At 41.2% G+C, this 21,443-nt stretch overlaps 1 long non-coding RNA gene across 1 annotated transcript; it reads right to left on the bottom strand.

Moving 5' to 3' along the window:
- Positions 1 to 7,230: 7,230 nt before the first annotated feature.
- On the bottom strand, positions 7,231 to 13,228 carry LOC120742225. The gene is made up of 4 exons (XR_005697823.1): positions 10,078 to 13,228; positions 9,525 to 9,565; positions 9,046 to 9,125; positions 7,231 to 8,866 (listed from the first exon to the last, which is right to left on the bottom strand). It is a non-coding gene; the product is annotated as an uncharacterized LOC120742225 (long non-coding RNA).
- Positions 13,229 to 21,443: the final 8,215 nt, after the last annotated feature.

The following is a 21,443-nucleotide window of genomic DNA, read 5'->3' as shown; positions in this document are numbered from 1 at the left end:
TTCCGTCTATAGATGGCGCTGTTGGATCACGACTGATACGTGAGGTTTCACGTGGACGTCATAACGTGACATGACAGTAAGATAATTTTTATAACAATGCTTTTGACTTGTTGACTAGATTTACTGTTAGTGGAAGAAAAGTACATTTACTCAAGTACTATGGTTAAACTGAAGTGTTTTGATTTCAAAGGCAAACCTTGTCACTAAGAATATGAAATTTATTATTTTAGATTTAAAAAAATCGAATTGGCCTTTAAGCGCACTAACATTGTACTAATACTAATGTAGTATTTGAAAAAGTGTACTTTTTTCAAATAAGTACAATGTATAATGTACTTTTTTTCAGCTAGTTAACATCCACTTAAATTCTATCTGTGTTTGTTAGAGTTCAGTTAGCTCTGTGAATCAAGTTCACGGCAACAGGATTTCGTGACTCCTCAACACTCTTGGCTGCCACACAAAGAGCCTGTTGGCAGCATGTCTTCCCGCTTTAGCCTCTCTGTCTCACTCTGGGGGTCATTCCACATTGAACCATGTGAAAGATTTTATTTCTGAACTGATTTAGTTCAAGTTGCAAACATTTACGCAATCATCTTCCTGTGTCATCAAGTTATGTGTCATAAGTTTATTTAAAAAAAAAAATCCTGATGAGTGTGGGTGAAAAACTAAAGTCGATCATCCTGCGCAGTCAGGTTGGCCATAATATTTACAATGTCCAGACATGAATCACTAACATCAATACTAGAGGAAAGAAAGTTAAAGTCACAGACTGACTAAGTTTTAAAGTATCAAAAAGGTTCATATTTATACTCCATATGCAAATGTATGTGTATTAATGTGCCATAGTTGGGCACTATCCCCGGTCATTTATCATGGAAGGCAGTCATTGCATTTTCTATATAATGTAATTCTGCAGATTTTTAAATAGAAAGCAAAATATTCTAATTGGTATGGACATGTATGCATTTGACGCAATACAGTCTGGGTGCACCTCTTTATTGCATGCATGAAATGCGTCATTCCAGCATCAGTGGTGTGTGTTTCTTTTGTCTGTCATCATTTCATTAATTGCACTAGGTTAGCATCAACACAAAAGCTTCACAAATAAGCAGTGTTTCTCTGCACAAATCAACAATTCCAGAAAAGTTGTGGGTCTGAGACAAAAGACACATGGGTGCTAACATGCCCTGTTTTGTAATCACGTCACGCACACGCCTTCTCAAATTAGATGGCATCTTCACATACCTAAAGTGCAATGTTATGGCCACAGGCTAAGTAATGTTGTAACACAGTGACGGTCTCTAAAAACTGCATGACCCAGCTGTGGCGAGGACATGTTATAGTATTTGAAGGGCAAAGCTCATTCTACTACACTTCAAGGTCCAACTTAATGCCAAAGACTTTATTTATCTGATTGAGTCAGGCAGACGGTATAATAAACACAAGTTCATCATGATGTTTAACCTTTCCATGCAAATCTGCAAAGCTTATTCAGCAATCCAGAAGTGTGGTATTAAACCTTATAAACACACATAAGCATCCCTTCTTATTTCCAGTAATTGTTTAGGATTAATTGTTGAAATTAGTACAATGATATTATTCCCTTGGTATCAATGTATACACTACAGTTCATAAGCCGTTTAATTTTTTGATGCCAAAAAGTGTTTTATGTTGAGCCTAATAACCTTTGCAGAGTTAATTTAATCACATTCACGACAGTCTAGTAAACATTAGAAAAGTCTTTAATACATCTCCATCATGGCACATGACAGCAAACGCCTATGTACCTTTCTGTCTCTTTTACTCCCTCTCTCCTCCAGCAGGCTGCCTCTTTTATATACTTTTGCCAACAGAAGAGCCTAACACATTAAGCCATTGTTGTCCCTATGCCAACTCCCTTGTAGATGATTACTCACGTATTAAAACAAATGCACAAACAATCACACCCCAGCAGTATGCAGAGTTGCAAACCTTGTGCAGTCTACCCTTAGGCGATCATAGTGGCTCGTACTTTTAAACTCGAGCAAGATGCGTGACTAGCCTGCTTGTTTTTCTCTTTTTACTTTTTGGTAGATGTTTTCATTTTTACAAGGTATGTAGAAGCGTGTCTTAATTTTATGCAACGGCTTCCATCATTTGGGGGTGTTATTTCAAATCCAACTTCCAAAGAGCTGCAAAGTCACTGCAGCCAAGTCTACACACACACTCCTTATGCTTCACACGCTAACATAGTGTGTTATGTATTTGCTTTGTGTGGCCTATAGGAGATGGGTGAGTTTGAAAGTGTTGGGTTATATATATGTGGGAGTGTTATATAAATTTACAGAGGTTTCAAAAATACTATTCACTAATCACTTTATTCTGCGTTAGGTGAGTTCATGAAACAACACAAGATTTAAACTAAATATTTAAACTTCTGCTAATTAGAGTATTGGTAGTTTCAATCCTGGCTGCTCCAGTGTGTGTGCCAAAGTATTCTTGGGTCCTTGTTGCTCTCTGATGCATCCATTGGTGTGTGAATGTTAGTTAGAAAATGCATAGAAATAAGTTGCTTGTATCAACAGGTGAATGAGACATGTTGTATAAAGAGCTTTCAGTGCTCAAGCAGAAAAGCAAAATATAAGAACCAGTCCATTTAATATTGGCCTTTGTCATGTGTTGGCTGTGCTGAAGCAGGAAGTTGGACCCAAATGCAGGAATCAGGAGGCATGGTGTGAACTCAAAAACAGCTTTATTGCTGTGTTCACAAAATACAATTACTCAAAAAACTAGCAAACTCAGAGGAAGACATAGAAAACACAAAACAAGCACTCGAGCAGCATAAGGGCAGGTAAGATGACAACGTGACAAATAACAGAGGGAAACTGAGGACTGTTAGGGTTTTCTATGAGAGAGAAGACAAATATGCTTAAATGTTAAGTTTTCACAATTTATCATCAAAACGGTTAGAATTTCAAATTAGCTTTATATGGCTCCATGGACTTCCTCTCTCTGTCTCAGAGACAAAAGCTGCCACGCCCAGGTAGTATACACTTATTGTGGGTCACAGAAACTGAATGTTAACATCGGCTGAAAGAGGTGAGGGTGGCTTCAGGTCTGATAGCAGCTCATGTTTCTTCTTCTGCAGCTTTCTGGGCATCTCCTTATTTGGAGATCCTTTCTGCAGGCAACACTCATGTGACTTTTTGCAGGAAGTACAAATACTTCATTATTGTACTTAAGTAGAATTTTTTAACACTATTTTCTGTACTTCTACTTAAGTAAAGAATGTCTGTACTTTTGCCACCTGGAGATAGAATACACCAGGAGACCAAAATGAACTGCTTCAGGGAAATGAGACAGAGGGAAGCAAATTAAACATAACCCACAGAAGATGAGAGACCATCAAAATACAGCAGGAAGCATAAACACAGAGACAGAGACTGAGAAACACCAACTGACAAGATAAATACAAGGGAATTAACACAGGAGAAAGGGGGACACAGTGACAGGACAAGGAAGAGTACATGAAACATTATAAACATTAGCCAACTGTAGGAACTCTAGAAAATCCACAACAAACTTATAACACTGGGTCAACTGACCCAGGACTATGACGGAGCCCTGGACCCTCAGCCTCTGGTTCTGGTACAGGCTCTGGGTGCCCACGATACTTGAGCTCAGGTTCCGCCTCAGGTGATGGGTGTCCCTCTGGCTTAGGTGCAGAGGTAGGCCGGGTCCTGGCTGTCCTCACCCTAGGAACCAGGATGGGTGCAGGAACTGACTGAAATATATACTGACTGGCTGGAACCAGCCACCCCTACCCGAGGAACTGATGCAAGTGCAGGGACAGGCTGGGCCATCCTGCCCTCACCCTAGGAGCAGGGACGGATGGGGTGGCTTCAGGCGCAGCAAGAATCTTTAGGAGTTCAGGGTGTGGTGCATAAACATTCTCCGAAAGCGGCTGCTCTGGAACACAGCAAACAGTTTACGGAGGTGTTGGCTCAGCAGCATAATCAGTCTCTGCGGAGGTTAGTGTCCTTGCACAATAAACAGTCTCAGATTTAGCTGGCTGACTACCGCAACAAACAGTCTCCAAGTGGACAGTCTTATGAACACAAAAAATTTGTTCAGCATTGACCAGCTCAGAAACAGAAAATGAATCAAAACACTCAGACTCCATAACATACATAACATTCCATAGGCTCAGGAGACACCACATCATTGTTGAGTTACTCAGAAACCAACTCAGTATTATTGTTCTCAGGCCCTGGAGGTGAATGCATGGGCACAGACGTTGCTGACACAGAAACAAAGCACATCTATAATTCCTAGCAGAATATTTTTCCCGATACCCTGGCTGAGCAACAGAACACACAGCGACAGAAAACTCAGACTGGTTACCAGTTGACACAAAAGCAGAATAAACACAACTTCCCCCACAGAAAACTTGGACCTCTCCTTTGCCCACTTAGATACAGAAATGTCTAAATCTTTACCAAAATTTGCAGATTTACAGAATGAAAAGAAGCCTGATACCTCTGTGTAGCACTCTGCCGCCGTCCCCGACACGACACCCAAAACACACACACACACACACACAACGGGAAAGAGCTTTCCGGTCTCTGTCTCACTTTTTATTTATATGTTTATATGCACATACGTCCACATATAAGTCGGAGCTGTCCACTCCGTTCGGCTCCAGTCTGCCTGACACTCTCTCAGCCTCAAACAGACTGTCTCCTCCAGGCACCAGCAGCTACTAAAATGAGGAGAGCAAAGTAATCAGTCTGACCAGCATCAGCTGTTTCTGCGCTGACACTGTCCCCTGAACCTGCTGCTCCACACCAATCCTGCAGCTGGGCCCCAAACCACACCACGCCACACTCTGCCTCGCATGAGCTTCCAGAGGATCGGGCAGCATCAATGAAGTGGGATTGCAGGACGTTGACCAAACAGAGAGCTTCTGAAACTCAGAAACCCCATGAACAAGTCAAGTCAAGTGAATTTATTGTCATTTCAACCATGTGCAGTGGTACAGTACACAGTGAAGCTAGATGGCGTTCTTCCAAGACCATGGTGCTACATATTACAGACAATCAACACAGGACTACATAAATGGTAAATGGTAAATGGCTTGTATTTATATAGCGCTTTACTAGTCCCTAAGGACCCCAAAGCGCTTTACATATCCAGTCATCCACCCATTCACACACACACAAAGTTCAAGTGTGCAAAAACAGTGCAACACTAGACAGAACAGAATGATACAGACACAAGACAGTGCAGACACAGTGCAATAGAAAAGTGCAACAATGACAGTGGGTTGTGCAAAAAGTAACTTGATGTGTGAAATTGTGCATGTGTCAGTCCAGTCACTGAGTGTTGAGGAGTCTGATGGCTTGGGGGAAGAAACTGTTTTGCAGTCTGGCAGTCGGGGCCTGAATGCTCCGATACCTCTTGCCAGAAGGCACCAGGGTGAAGAGTGTGTGTGAGGGGTGTGTGGGGTCCACAATTCTGGTGGCTTTGCGGATGCAGCGGGTGCAATAATTGTCTGTGATGGAGGGAACAAAGGCTCCAATGATCTTTTCAGCTGCTCTCACTAGCCGCTCTAGGGTCTTGCGATCCGATACAGTGCACTTACCATATCAGACAGTGATGCAGCTGCTCAGGACACTCTCGATAGTCCTCTGTAGAAGGTGGTGAGAATGGGTGTTGGGAGGTGGGCATAGGATTCCAGCAGAATGAGCTATTAAGTCTCAGGTACAGAATTCTTTTTTCAGCCGATGAGAGCCCCTGTTCCTTGAACGGAAAGTGTGAGAATTCTGAACTAAAAGCTGGAATTCTGAGAACAAAGATAGAATTCTGAAATGAGCATACCGGTAAGTAAAATAAGAATTCTGAGGTAAAAGGGAGACATTCTACATTCTGTGAATAAAGTTAGAATTCTGAGAACAGAAATAGAATTCTGACAAGACTAAGCATTCTGATGAAAAAGTCAGAATTCTAAAAGGCAAAATCAAACAAGAAAGTGAAAATTTTGAGGTTAAACCCAGAATAGGATTATGAGAATGAGGTGAGAATTCAGAGATAGAAATGAGAATTCTGAGGTTTAACGGAAACTTCTGGGACTTGAACTAATTTAAATATAGAATGAAATTAAAAGTCAGAAAACTTATGAGGTAAAACTCAGAGTACAATTGTGAGAACAATTAGCCTCAAAATTTTTAGTTTTTTCTCTGAATTTTGCCTCTTGGAATTCTGAGGCAAAGATCTGTATTCTAGTGAGACAGTAAGCATTCCATCTTTGTTCTCAGAATTCTCACATTATTCTTGGAATGTTGCCACATAGAATTCTCATTTTTACCTCAAAACCCTGAATTCCATAATAGAATTCTTACCCGGTTTGTAGAATTATGGACTTTACCTCTGTCATGATCCTGGGTCATTTGACCCAGCGTTTTAAGTTTTAATATATTTTTATGTTAATGTTTTATGTTTAAGCTCGTTAGGTTATCTAAGCTCATTTCTATTATGCCTAGGTTGCCGTTAGAGCTCATTGTTTCTTAGACTCCCTTTGTGTTATCACCCCCTGTGTTTAAGTCTCCTTTGTCAGTTTGTCATGTTAAGTCTGCTTGTTTTAATCAGTCATGTTTCATGTCTGCGTCTCATTATGTTTCCTGTTTTATTGTGAAGAGTCTATTTCCATGTTCAGTGGGTCTAGTTTCACTTCCCCTGTGGCGTCATTATGTACATTCATATCAGCTGTTTCCCCATGTGTTTCCACTTCCCCTGATCACCTCCTGTGTGCATTTACGTTCCATGTTCATTGTATCTTTGTTTGGGTCCTCCATTCACACTACACACAGTCTGGTCAATTTGAACAATCTTTGGGAGCCAAAATGTAGAGAAAAAATTACTTAGTGCTTTTCTCAACATTTTGGCTTTTAATGTACATAATGGAATTGCTTCTGAGAATCTTGTCGCTGAACACATCACTCTGAGTATGTATTGGTGTCTGGATTTAGTAGACACAGTGGACCCATGAAATCCAATATTACTTTTTTAAATGGTTCCCCTGAAATAAGATGTAGCGGAGCATGTGGGATTTGTTTAGTAGGTTTCCCCACCAGCTGACATGTAGTGAGTGAATGTCAATATGCCACCACATCAGCCTTCAGCAAAGGCCAAAAGAAATTGTGCAACACCTGGTGATAAGTTTTGTTCACCCCGAGGTGTCCCGGGGGGGGGGGTAGTGACGGCAGATTTGAAACAGGGAGTCAGTGACAGGTCATTTTGCTGAGCAGTTATTAATGCATCCCTGTTTAACTTTAAGCTTAGCTCTTGCCATCAGTATTGTCACATCATTGCCACTTTTTATTCTACCACTCTTAGTGGTGGTAAACTTCTTCCCGTCTAACGTAGCCATGAATGTGTCAGCGACATCAATAACATCATCAAATTTGCGCGATTGCACACGAGTAATGGTACAAACACGGAACACACCTGATATAGGGGTGGCAGCACTAGTGACAGAGGTAACAGGCATTTCGATCACTTCAGGCGCGGGGAAAACTTTCCCACCAGCCAAATCATTTCACAGAATAAATGAAACCCCTTTAATCTGTAACTGGGAGCTTTAACATGCCCCGTTGTTACGGGCGAATGCAAATGCACCTTATGTAGTGGCACCCGAAGAATGCTCATCTTAATCCCCCATATCAACACATTTGAATCACAAGCAGTTTTATCTGACAATGGCAGTGCCTGTTATGTCCAACATAACAGGCACCTTATCCTTCTTCTCCCACGTCACAGAAACTAAACCTTTGGAAATGAACGGTTTGAAACGTGGCTCTATTTCAGCATCTAAATTCTAAATTCCATGAGTGGAAAGCATTTCGGGCAGAGAGATAGATTCTTTGCCAGGTCTTTGAATTATGGACTTTACCCCAGAATTTTCACTTTCCTGTCGGAATTTTTCCTCTTACAATTCGGAGGCAAAAATCAGTATTCTGATGAGACAGTAAGAATTCTATCTTTACTCTCAGAACTGTCAGATTGTTCTTGGAATGTTGACACATAGAATTGACAGAATAGAATTGTGAGAACCATGTGGCAATTCTCAAATGAACATTAGAATCTGAGATAAAAGTGAGAATTTCATAGGTTTTGAGAATTCTTTGGTAAAAGCTGGAAATCTGAGCACAAATTGAGAATACATTATTCTGATGAGACAGAGTGAACTCTAACAGGCAAGTTTCTGGCAGGAAAGTAAAAAAATCTGAGGTACAAACCAGAATTCTGAGAACACGGTGAGATGAAAATCAGAATTCCCAGATTAAAGTGAGAATTCCATGAGTCAAAATTCTGAGACTAAAGTAATGATTATGAGGAACAAAGTGATATATCTTGGATAAACCTGGAGTTCTGAGAACAAAGAATTCTGAGAATAAAAATCACTACAAAGATGCCTAAGAGGCAAAATTGTGACACGAAAATGAAAATTCTGAAGTTCTGAATTGACAAAGAGTTTACTATTTGATTTTCATAAATGTAAATATGTCAGAACATCCAGCTAAAGATTTCCTTACAGCACAGAGCATGGGAATATCCCACCCATCTTTACTGATGTGACTTCTCCCTGACAATGGGATGGCAGGGAAACAGCTCTTAGTTGCCCTGTTTTTATTATTCTGCTTTGTAAGAGAAAACAAAAAACAGATGTGACTCAAAAGCCAGTCCAGCTTTTAGGTCAAATCCAGGATGCAGAATGTAGGATGGGACTCTGTGAAATATCCATCAGCCCTCTGTCCTTTTCTGTCTCTCTTTACGTGTTACTTCATGTCTTCTCCCTCCCTTTTGGCACGCACATTTCTGTAGAAAGCTAGAAAATCAAATTAGAAGACTGTATGTTTCTACGTATCTCAGATGTCAGTCTGAGGTTATAGAGGTTATGGGTATTGGTGGTTTCCAACCTTATATTCATGCAAAGATACATGACCACATTCAGTCAAAGAGGCGTGACAGAGTTTTTACAGAGTGAGTCCACGACAATAAACTTACCTTCTGACATCATGGAGCTGACCTGCCAGAGTATTGAGATTTATGTATTTAGCTTTTAGCCAAGCACAGAAGAGCCGCAGCTGTTGAAAATTTCATAAAAAGTGTCAAAAGTTGAGTGATAAAACATTCGCTTGGATATAACTCCTGTCCTTAAAAGTCTTGCATGTGTTTTGAGCTTCCACACACTTAAGCATAAAGATTTCTGAAAGCTTTCATGTCTACTTTTTGTGCATTACTATGTTCTTATGGGTTTTTTCTATTACTGTAGAAAGTGCAAATACACTAAATCAAACAAAAGTAGGTACAAGTCTTTCTTCAATTCTGTTCTTTCTGTTATTTTTTTAATTAAAAAACTATCTTACAAGGTTTATAATGTTGTCTGTACTAAAGAATCTAGCAATGACTCTTTCCTTGTGGACTTAGGCTGTGAATGATGCACTTTCTGACATCAGTTTCAGTGCAGTTCTGATTGTGCTCACCTGTTTGTAATTCTGCAGTCTTTTCCATTTCAGGATGAATGCTTTAAATAAGACAAAGGGACACCAATTGTATAAGTAAATTGATTATAACGAGTGTCTCTCAGCTGTTGAATATCTGTAATGTGTGAAATATGTTTCAATTTGCATTTAATTGGTTGTGTTTGAACTACCAAATAGTTCACATACAACTGGAACTAATAGACTTAGGTTTAAGTCTATACTACATCGATACTAGTATTGCACCATTTTGCTTCTTGAGTAATTTCTTACACAAATCTTTGTACTACAAGGTTTCTGAGATAAAAATGTTTTAATTTTAATGTACTGCGATGGCTGCAGTTACAGCCACACAGTGGTAATATCAGTGTAGAGACTTAAACACAACACTGCATTCACATTTGTCTTTCTTTAAATATAGGGATTAATTTACAGGATAATAAATAATTGGTTTGGTTTAGAATTAATTCACATATTCACATGACACTGTATTCTAAAATAAGTGCGCACATTTTAGTTTACACTGTTATGATTTAATCTTTGTTTTCTGAGTTACCTTAGTTGTAGCAGCTCCAGTCCCCTGATTGAGGAGCCAATAGGTGGAAAAGAGGCGGAGCAAGCCTTGATGGAAAACTGCAAATTGGCTCATTCCATAACTCGGGACCATGGGTGGGGGATTGGATTTCATTATGTTAGTTTCAGTTAAGTTTTGTGTGTTTTACCCCTTTTTGTGTTTTTGTGGGCTGATCAGCCACTATTTAAGTTCCCCCTTTGTCTTGTTGGGTAGGTCAGTTTGTTTGGGTTATCAGTATTGTTTGTTAACTTTGAGTAGAATTCTGTTATTTTGACCTCTTTTATGGGCCCAAGATTTTGATTTTTTGTAAGATTTAACCAACTGTGTTTTGGGGTTAAATAAAAAAAAAACAACTTTTTTTGGACTTTAACCTGTGCCTGAGTTTCTTTCGCTGCTCGGTCATGTACAAAGAACTAAATTCACACACATTTTGTTGAAAAATAGCCACAAATTACTTCTGTTTAGTATAACGGAGATATATATTGGTCTGATAAACACTGTATGCATGGCGCAGAGCTCGCTGTGGCTTCATCTGTCTGCCCTGTTGTCACTCCAGCAGGCTCTTATGTCTGCCATGAAAGACTGTGTGCATCTCCTGGATTAGATAAAAGCCCATGCATCCACCCATTAGGATCAACTTTGTTTACCTCTCCGCTGAGTCGCCCAAATTGTGAGTTGAGACTGGTGGTCTACTACTGAGGAGGCAGTGAGATTTTCCACAATCAGTTTCAAACAGTAAGTTTCCATTACATGGAAAAGGGTCCTGGTCTTATCTACGTCTGAATGTCCTCAGGATTAAATGGCAACAAATTACAGTTCCGGGGAAGACATTTATGGAAGAGCAAACAGCCTTGATAATAGAGTGGATTGATGACCATTCATAGGTTCTAATGGTATTTATGTTTGGACAGTTCATATCTATGTTTGTGTACAGCTACTGCCTGTTAGTGCCCACTTGCTAGTTAGTACATTGTTGTTTTGATGTAAATAGTGTCAGCCGTGTTGCACAACCTCCCCAGAGATGGATGATCCACTATGATCTTCCATTTCCCAGACTTGATGAGATCACTGCTTACATAAGATAAGAACCAGCAGCAGAGGTGACACACATGGCTGTCAACACTGGAGCTGCTGCAGTGAATCAAGCAAATGTTAACTCAGAAATAATACCAGTCATCACAGACTACTGTTAATGGAGACATTTAACAGCAAGCAAAGCCACATCAAACTCTCATTTGTTTTTCTCTTATGCTTCTGTGAAGGCAGTGTGCATATAAGCTACCACAGATGACGGTGTGGTTAACAACAGCTAGGCAATCCAATAAGGTGGGAAATGATAAAGACAAATAGTAGTTCAGCATGGAGCCCTTTTCTTGGTGTGATACAAGCCCTGCTGACCCTGAAAAGCAGAGAAAAAGCCGAAAGTTTGCGCAAGGCTGGAGCTGTACTGAGTGTTAGGGGGTGGGCGTTAGGCTGGAGGTACTTTTTAGGATGTTATGGCCAGTGCTGCATCAGAGAATATTTTGCGTGCAGACATTTTTATGAACTTAGACTCAGTTGCCAAAATGTTTCATATTTATGAGCTCAAGATTCGTGCTAAATGCAATAAAACAAATGTCATTGTACATATCACGCTGTTTTATTGATTTAAATTGGGCATATGGCTCAGCTTTAGCCATGACTGGAGCAAAGGCTGGTCAGTGTTTCCCCTGATTGTAGACTCCGGTGCTTAACCTTACCCCAAGAGTAAACAGGTTTACTTGTGCATAGTATATAGCGCAATACAGTAAATCAATATCATTCACATAGTTGTCTACATGTAAACTGTCTATGTTAGGCTGAGGTCTGCTAACCACATATTTACACAGAAGCAACAGGCTATAGCAAAGCTATTGCTTTCAAACTATTATGGAAATGAATACATGTGACTGAACCTGTGAGGTTTCAGCCCGAGAAAGATAAATATGTTTCATTTCTTTGACTGTGTTTTCTTTTCTTTTCTTTTTCACTGTTAAGTTAAGTGACCCACTGAAAGAAGGGCCAAGAACCTCCGTGTGTAGCCTAATATAGAAATCCAGAGTTTTACAATCTGTAAAGAGTTAGGAGGCGGCGGAGAAGAGGGTTTACAAATGGTTCTGGGCACATTTCCTGCACAGGCGGGAATTCCATCCCACTTCACCAATCTGGAGATGTTTACTTGCAAAATGTGGAAGCATGATGCAGTGCTTATGTGTCAGTTTCAGAGTGTGCGTGCGCACAAGTGGGGGTGCGTGTGTGTGTGTGTGGTCAAAGGAGACCCTCAGCTCTCGTGACTCTGGCTGGGGATAGAAGCAGGGGGTGGGGAAGATGCTATCAGGCCCTGATTTCTGTGGTTTTGATGACATCCAGATAATAGCAGAAACACACACACACACACACACACACACACACACACACACACACACACAACAGATGCACAAGAACAAGCATCTCGTCTGCTTCGAGCTTGCCACCACTGGCCTCTCACGCACACTTACGCACACACACAGAAACACAGACGCATACACCAAAGCTTGAAAATTACAGCTTAGCATGCAAGCGCTGAGCAGATGGGTTGCCTAATGACTATTGTGTATAGTGCAGAGGGAGTGTGCTGCTTTCCCATTACACGTCCCCCTTACAACCCCAAAGCATAGGTCTGGCTTTCATTTAGTTTATGTCTGAACTGGCACTAGCATGACACATGCAAGTTGCAGGTGGTCAGGCTATGAAGAAAAAAATGAAAACATATTCTCTGCACTTGCTTTTTGCTTTTATCACTTGTCAAAGGTTTTTTTTTTAATATATGGCCAAAACAATATAGCACAGTATATTTTGTTTATTTTTATACCTGTTTGCTCTTTGCAGGATAATGTGATAAAAATCTAATATTGACTTTATAAAACAACAAGCCTCTGTGAAGATGAGGCTTTAAATGACATCAGTATGTTAGCGTGAGAGTCAGAGGTAGACTGCTAAGGATCTGTCGTGATTGCTATCAAGGGTTGATTACTCTAAGATGATCTCATTTAATGATCTAATATTTTAAAAGATATCGCCCTACTCTCGTTATTATGAGGAGATTGTTTCTTCTAAAAATCAACCTGGTCTCATTTCTTTTTCCCCTGAGTATGCGCGAATATTATCAAAATGTTTTTCAGAGAAGATCAGAGAATTTTACCAACTGAAACTGGAAACATTGTGAAATAATCTATTATCAGGGCTAAAACAAAGCGACAACATGAAATTTGCAGTGATTATGTTGAACTCTAAGATTTCCTTTTTGATTACAGTCTTGTGTTATAATAACAACCTTGTCCAAAAATATTCTGCTTTACTTTTTTTCCATGTCTTAGATATAAAAAGAAATATTATCAGAGCTAAAAGCTGTGCTAATATGATCAATTTGTTTGGATAATACATTTGGCCAGTCAAGGGTGCAGGATGTCACAATGGTGCCTTAGTGCTGTCACTTCACATGAAGAATACATATATATATATGTATATATATATATATATATATATATATATATATATATATATATATATATACATATATACATATAACATATATAACACACACACACACACACACACATACATATATATATGTATATATTTGTGTTTGGAAGAGCTCAGTTTCAGTCCTATCTTTCAGGAGAGTTTATATTTGAATGGACAGATACTAATGTTACAAGCGGGGCTGAGTGCAGCTACTGTGATGGCACTGCACAAATTGGAGTATTTAGAGAGAGCCTATGTCTCTGCCAGTGTATTAACTGTGTGCTGTGTAACTCTTAAAATGAATAAACACATAGCACTTCAGTCTTGTGTTCAGCCTGTAGAAACCATCCTATAGCTACTACACTGCTGCCAAATAAATGAATCTCAGTTTGCTCAGGTTTTTATTTATTATATTTTTTCCTCAAACAGTAATAAACTAATAATCACCTGATCTAACCACCCAGCCAAACAGCAGGCCAGAACTAGCCTTGCTAATCCACACAGAAAATGTGCTTCTCTAGGAAAATAGATTATAGCTGTGACAACGTGTTTTTTTTTTTATCATGATCACACTTTAGGTAAAATGACTGGAACACAGAAGTGATACTTTCTCAGAATGGATTTCTATAATTCATAATTATCATTTGTAACAACTGTGATCATTTTCATGTTATATTAAATTATAAAAAGCAAAGTGATTGAGCTGACTGACAAAGTTTCAGTGACACTGATCTGTTTGCCTCACACACCATTTATAATGCACATAAAAGGAGCAAACCAGACCTATATTTATGAATAGCACCTTTTAAAGGGCATCAGTCAGCAGCTTGCTCAGAGCTATATGACAGAGCGATTGAAGCTGCCTTTATGTGCCCAATTTTTCTTTATGCATGTTCAGTGGATGCGTGTGGAAGAGACAATGGGGGTGAAAGGTCTGTCTGCATCTTTGTCTATACCTAATCTCCTGTTGCACGCAAAAGGCGGTGTATAAGACAACCATGAAGGTAACTTCAGATGGACAAACAGCCGCTCTGAATTACATCACTTGGGGAGGATGCCTTTGTTTCTGTGAAACCAAACACATCCTCGTGAATGACATGGCAAGGTGCCTGTACTTGAGATGTCTTTGCAGGGAGGCGTGCCGATCATCTATTAGTCTCAATTTCTCCCCTTCTCGCACGATAGCTCATCCATGATACCTCCCTTAATTTTCCTCTCTCCCACCTCCAGCCTCAGCACTCGGTTTCTCAGCGAGGCACAGCTCTGTGATATCCTATACAGTCTGCACTTTTGACCAACTGTCCTGGATAATGGTTTTCAGATTCTTCAAGGTGGCCTGAATTAGTGCCAGAGCTGAAAATGGAAAGCAAACACAAGTCCACCACCCTCTGTTCCTACTTAGCTCCAATGTAAGCTGATTATTCAGGTTCTGTCATGCTTTTCCATGTGAGTCTCACATCCCTCAGTGACTGCACAGACAGAGCGTGAGTTTGTTTTTTTGTTTTTTACTGTCCACCTTTATGTAATGCAATCAGATATCAAGGCACAGCGAATTAGATTCCTGCAAAGGGACATGGCTCCAAAAACAAACATGCTTGTGAAACCTCAACATGTACAGTATGAGCCAGATATGTACGATGAGCTGCTGCAGGTTGTCTGTGAGTCAGTACACGTAATGCTCTCCACAGTCTCACACACATTAAACAAGCCCTCCTCACTTCCCACATGGCCTTGGTGTGTGGTTCCTCCTGACCACACAGCTATGTTTACTTTACCGGCCTCCCTTGTTCTAGTCTTACAATTGTTGTGGTTTTTTGATCTGCCCAACACTTCTTTAGCAATCCACAGTTTCTCCACAGTGTTACTACTGGACAACTACAAAAGTGAAATTAAATATTATAGTGTCGGGCTCGTATCTTTCATTGCTTTGGAATTTTCTATGTAAACTGGCAATGACTTAATAAGATCAATGACACATCGTTTCTGTGAGGTCCTGGTGGGCAGACAGTAGACGGATTATTTTCTATGAATTTATACTGTGTTTAATGTGTGATATGAAACTTTTATGGAATTACAGCCGATATGATATTAAAAAACAATCAGTGGGTGGCGATTGCATTTTTTTCTTTTGGTAATTTTTATGTTCTTTGCTGTTGTAAACTGACTGCAGAGACTAACTGGTTGCCCAGTGGTTGAGAAAGCAACAGTCTCAACTTCTGGTCAACCCATTTATGAATGCAACCAGACTATTGTTGTCAACAAGTTGTTATCAATCTGATTCAGCCTTGCTGATTCTCACAAACACATTCCATGTATTTGCCAACTTGACCCTGCTGAATCTTAGATTGATATCAGACTTCCTCCGTCTTATTGCCATTTTATCGCTTTCTTCACACAACAGGGAACTGACTGTGAGTGGTCACAGACCTGGTCGCAAAAACGACCTTTTATTAAAAAGGAGCAAAATGAGATACATACGTCTTTGGACTGTGGGAGGAAATTATTAACACACCATACATCATGACTGAGCTGACAGTGGCACTTGTAGTCACCAGAGCACGGTGGCCCTGAAAGGCCAAACCAAGATTTTCTAGGTAAGTGTGTTTTAATCTCATGATTCATATAATACTGATGATGGATTTTTAGCCTAATAGTTAGGCTAACAAATTCAACTCTTTTCTCAAAAAACCAATAGATCCTCCACTTCTTTTAAGTGTCTCCAAGCGCCAGTCTTAGCATATTTTGGTTCCTGCAACTGGTCCGTCGGGTTATTGTCTCCACAGAAACCCTACACTTGTGCTTTTTTTTCTATTTCTTTTTTCTTTTTTCCTATTTCCGTTGTGTTTTGTGTGCTTTTACAGGGTTTTTCTTATTGCTGGTGTTTTCTTAAGTTACAGTCCGTTTGGCCTCTTAGGGCCAGTGTACCAGAGAGTGGAGCGCTAATGCTAAAAGATAATGATAATATGGCACCATTAATTTAATACACTTTGTTCAGTGTGAGGATTTGGTGGTAAATGTGTGTTGCTGACACAATAAACAGTCTCAGTTATTTTCCACCTGTCAAGGTGATTTTACACATCCCGTCAACGTACACCAGCATACTATACTACGTGCATTATTTTGCTCTTCAAGCTTCCCTCTGCCCTTTTTAAAGAGGCCCTTTCAGAGCACTGTTTGCACTGTTTATGCAGATCACAACTGCACAACCACATACAGGGATATGGCAAGCCACACTGTCTGTTTCAAGCACACGCAAACCACTACAGTGAACTGGACTCAACAGCCAGCTTTCCTAAACCTTTGCAGATTGTTGAAACATCCCTGTAATCTTCTCTGCTGCGGCCCTTGAGCTACACTACTTTGTGGTACAGATGAGTGGTGTGACCACATATAAGTCACACAACAGAAACTATATTGATGACCTCTGAGACTCGTTTATGCATGCATTCCATGTTATGATAACGTATCGAGAGAGGAAACTGGGAAGTTTTCACTCCCCACAATGTGAAATAGTGTGTCAAATTTGTAAGTAAGGGGTTGGAGACAGAGTATGGGTCTGTTTGCTTGCACATAATTTGTTATTATGAAGTGCATTCTAACATAATCCTTATAAATATAATGTAAAAATCTGCAATTTTGTAAAAAACAAAACAAACAAAAACAGGAAAAAAGAGTGCACTGCATGGTTAAGTAAGTGGATTCCCTCTCTGCTTGCTTGCCACCCGTGTAATGTCTTTGTTGCAAAAATAGTTTCTCGTGTGATCCCCCCCCCCCCCCCCCCACACACACACCACATCGCCCCAAGCTCACTTCCCGACCACACAAACGCCACCCTACACCTCAGCTTACCCCAGCTACATAAGTGTGAGATGTGTGTTATAGTGATGAGAGCAGGGCAGGCGCTCCTGCAATCTTAGGAGGTGATGAGGCCAGTAAATCTCCACTGAGGGGTGGTCTCTAAGGCTGCCCCAGCCTTGGCAGGACCCCTGGGTCCAAATTGAAAGCAGACATGTTTGGAGTTCATTCTCTGAGTTACTACTGTTCAATTGTGATTTACAAGAGTGTGTGAGATATGGAAATCTCTCACGCAACTCAAGATATGGGCTGAGTAAAAGCACATTGTGAAACAGGCTCCCCTCCACCCTGTGGGAAGGACTAATCTGTAAACTCATGCTATCCCTCCATTTGGCCAAGACTGTTTATTCAGTTTTTTTCATCCTTTCAGCCAGTCATGTTCTCAAATTGGGACACAATCTCCTCTTTGGCTAATGGAAAAAGCATGCCAGCAAGAAGGGAAATTCAAGCTTTTCTAATAGGGGTGCAAGGTTGAAATTGTTATGGGGGGGTGGGTGGGGGATTCAGTGAAGGGGAGCAAAGCTAAACTAAAGTACTCTGAAAAATCTTCTCTCATAACCAATTCTTACACTAAGAAAACATTCAATCCAAGTCCAAGAGAGCATCTTGTGGATGTCTGCAGGCGACTGAAATGTTCTGGCCTGGACAGCGCAGAGTCTCACAGCAAGACCAAGAGGGCACTAATCAGGTTGGCAGAGGGCATGTTTGATGATGTGGAGAAAAGTGAGGAAGAAGATCAAGTAAAACAGTTTTATAAAGACATTGCTGTATACATCCAGAGACTAAGCAAAGGGGAGAGACAGTCAGAAAGGGAACCCCAAGGCGTAGAGTCTATGCAAAAGAAAGATCTTGAGGACACCACATGTGCTACTCCAACACATATTGCAGATTACTCACCCAGAGCCCGACCAGAGGCGATGCGAACTCTTCAAGAGGTAACACTGAAGAGGGAGTTTAAAATCTGTGGGCAGATTGGAGAGCATGGGCAGAAGGATAAGCTATCCTATGTCAGCCTGATTCGCCAGATTGAGAATCAGTGTTGGGGAGTAACGGAATACATGTACCGCCGTTACGTATTTAAAATACAAAATATGAGTAACTGTATTCCGTTACAGTTACCGTTTAAAAAGGTGGTATTCAGAATACAGTTACTTTGTTGAAATAAATGGATTACACTGCGGTACTTTCCTGTTTCATTTTGTCGCGGATCAGGACTGTTTGGGTTTTGTTTGACAGCTAGTTCTGTTGTTCCAGGCGGCAGCGTTATGGTTGCCATGGTTACAGGGCGACGCTCTCTCTCTCTCTCTCTGCGACTGTGTGTTTCCTGGGTGAGAGAGCGCCTTTTCGTTGTTGTTGTTGTTGTGCTAAGCTAACAGGCAGAATGCTACAAGCATAGCTCTAAAGAATGTAGCATCATGGGCAGTGTTGTCCGTGTTGCAGGGAGAATGGACTGCCATACACGTTATGGGTCTGTGAGCGCGAGGAGGGAGAAAAAGGGGAGTGGAAAGGTACGAGTTGTCATCGAGAAAAAACGGGAGCTGGAAGCATGCAAATATAATAATAACCACTTCAGCCAAGAAGAGTGCCTGACGAGCCCAGTTGTGAGTAAGCTATTAAGACTCGACTGTACACCGTGTTCGTGTTTTCCTCCGAAAACAATAAGTTCCGTTGGAGCAGTCTTTCAACGCCTCTCTCTGTCTCTCGCAAGAAAAGTTGACCCACACAACAAAGTAAAGCTATTTTTCGGCTACTAGCCGACAGGGACCCCGCCGTATTAGTCAGAGGTCCCTTTACTACAGTTCGGAGTCGCGGACCTTCAGTAATAGTAATAAATCACACAGCAATAGTACATTCACGTTGTTGTAAAAAGCATGATAATATATTAAGTAATCCAAAGTATTCAGAATACGTTACTGTCATTGAGTAACGTAACGGAATACGTTACAGAATACATTTTGGGGCATGTATTCTGTATTCTGTAATGGAATACATTTTAAAAGTAACCTTCCCAACACTGTTGAGAATGGAAGTGAAAAAGGGCACTCGGAGACTGAAATAGTGGAAGCAGTAATTAGGGCCATTAGTCCAGGAACGCCCCTAAGAGACATGTTGGAGATTAAACGTAGGTTAACACTTAGCAAACTGCTCACCATATTAAAGGGACACTATGACAGCCCCACTGAGCTTTACCATCAGCTCCTCAATATCTCCCAAGAGCCCAAAGAAACTGCCTTAAACTTTGTATTTCGTGCCATTGAACTTAAAGAGAAGTTGTTATGGAAAGCGGCAAATGAGGAGACAGATGAACTGTATAGCAGAGCCACCATTCAGCGCAAAGTCCTCCACTCCATTGCAACTGGGCTGCTCAGTGACTCTATCAAGTATCAGCTACTGTCCCACCTAAACAACATAACCATAACAGATGAAGAACTGATTGAGAAAGTCAATAAAGCTTCAAAGCTAGAGAATGAAAGATTGGAGAAACGGAAAAGGCCCACTGCAGCCAGGATTCCCAAGGTCCAAGAGGTCCAAACAGGATGCCAAACAGCCCTGACATCTGCTCAGAGCCCCTCAAAAACCAGAGAATCCCCCACTACAGTGCCCATGACAACAGTGAAAAATAAAGAGACTAAGTCAGACATGCAGCAGATTATAGAAGAACTACGTAAAGAGATGAAACAAATGTTTATGGCTGCTATGGAAACCAGTCACCGCATCATGGCACCAAAGCAATGAGAAAAAGGCTGTAAAAAGTGCAAAGAAGAGGGGAAAGGAGAGAACTGCCTGCACTGTTTTAAATGTGGGCGAGAGGGCCACTACTCCCGTGGATGCTGAGCACCGAGACTGTCATCGGGAAACGGGGAGGGACTACTGAGATGGGACCAGCAGTAGCCCAAAGCCCACGGTCCCATAACAAACAGCCAAGCCCACCAACATCCTCCAAAGAAACTGCAGCTAGTGTCCCATCAGCGGTAACTGAGGTTCACTATCTACCTCCTAAACAAAAGTCACGGTTAGTAAGCCTGGTGGGAAACAGATGTACTGTGAACTGTTTTATGGACAATCACCCAGCCAAGGTGTTATGGGATTCGGGGGCACAGTCCAGCATAGTAAATGAAAACTGCCGGCAAAACCACCTCGCCCACACAGTCGTCAGAACCAACAGAGACCAAAGTCATGGGACCCACCAGTGGATCTCCAGCATCTGGATGAAAATCAGCGAACGGCTGTGAGGAAGATGTTGCGAGAGGAATGTGAGGCATTTGCATATGACAGTGACGATGTTGGCTGCATGCCATCCCTGAGGATGCATATAAGCCTCCATGACACAAATCCTGTGAAAAAGACTTACATGTCCATCCCAAAACCCCTGCACAATGAAGTGAAAGAGTATTTGCAAGAACTCCTATAACAAAGGCTGGATCACGGTCCCCCTACTCATCACCTGTGGTGTGTGTCTGCAACAAAGACGGCACCCTCCGCCTTTGTTGTGACTTTAGGGAGCTCTATTGCAAGTCAGTCCCAGACCGCCATCCAATACCAAGGATCCAAGACATGTTGGATGCGCTGGGCGGGAGCTCCTGGTTTTCCGTGTTAGACCAGGGTAAGGCGTACCACCAGGGTTTCTTGGATGAAGAAAGCCGTCCCTTAACCGCCTTCATCACACCCTGGGGGCTCTATCAGTGGGTACGCATTCCCTTTGGTCTGAGCTCCGCACCCGCTGAGTTCCAGAGGAGCATGGAACACTGCATGGCAGGCCTCAGAGATACTATCTGCCTCCCACACCTGGACGACAACCTGGTGCAAAGCAGCAGCTTTGATGAACACTTGGAACATATCCGCCTTGTCCTCCAGCGTTACAGAGAGCATAGTGTTAAGCTGGTGTTAAAGAAATGTGAACTATTCAGGCGAAGTGTCAAGTTTCTGGGAAAGCTGGTAACAGGTGAAGGCTACACAATGGACCCGGCAGA

Source organism: Simochromis diagramma, unplaced genomic scaffold, assembly GCF_900408965.1.
Source record: "Simochromis diagramma unplaced genomic scaffold, fSimDia1.1 OVJJ01000079.1, whole genome shotgun sequence".
NCBI lineage: Eukaryota > Metazoa > Chordata > Actinopteri > Cichliformes > Cichlidae > Simochromis > Simochromis diagramma.
The sequence above is the reverse complement of the archived record's forward strand: the minus strand, read 5'-3'. Positions and strand labels throughout refer to the sequence as shown.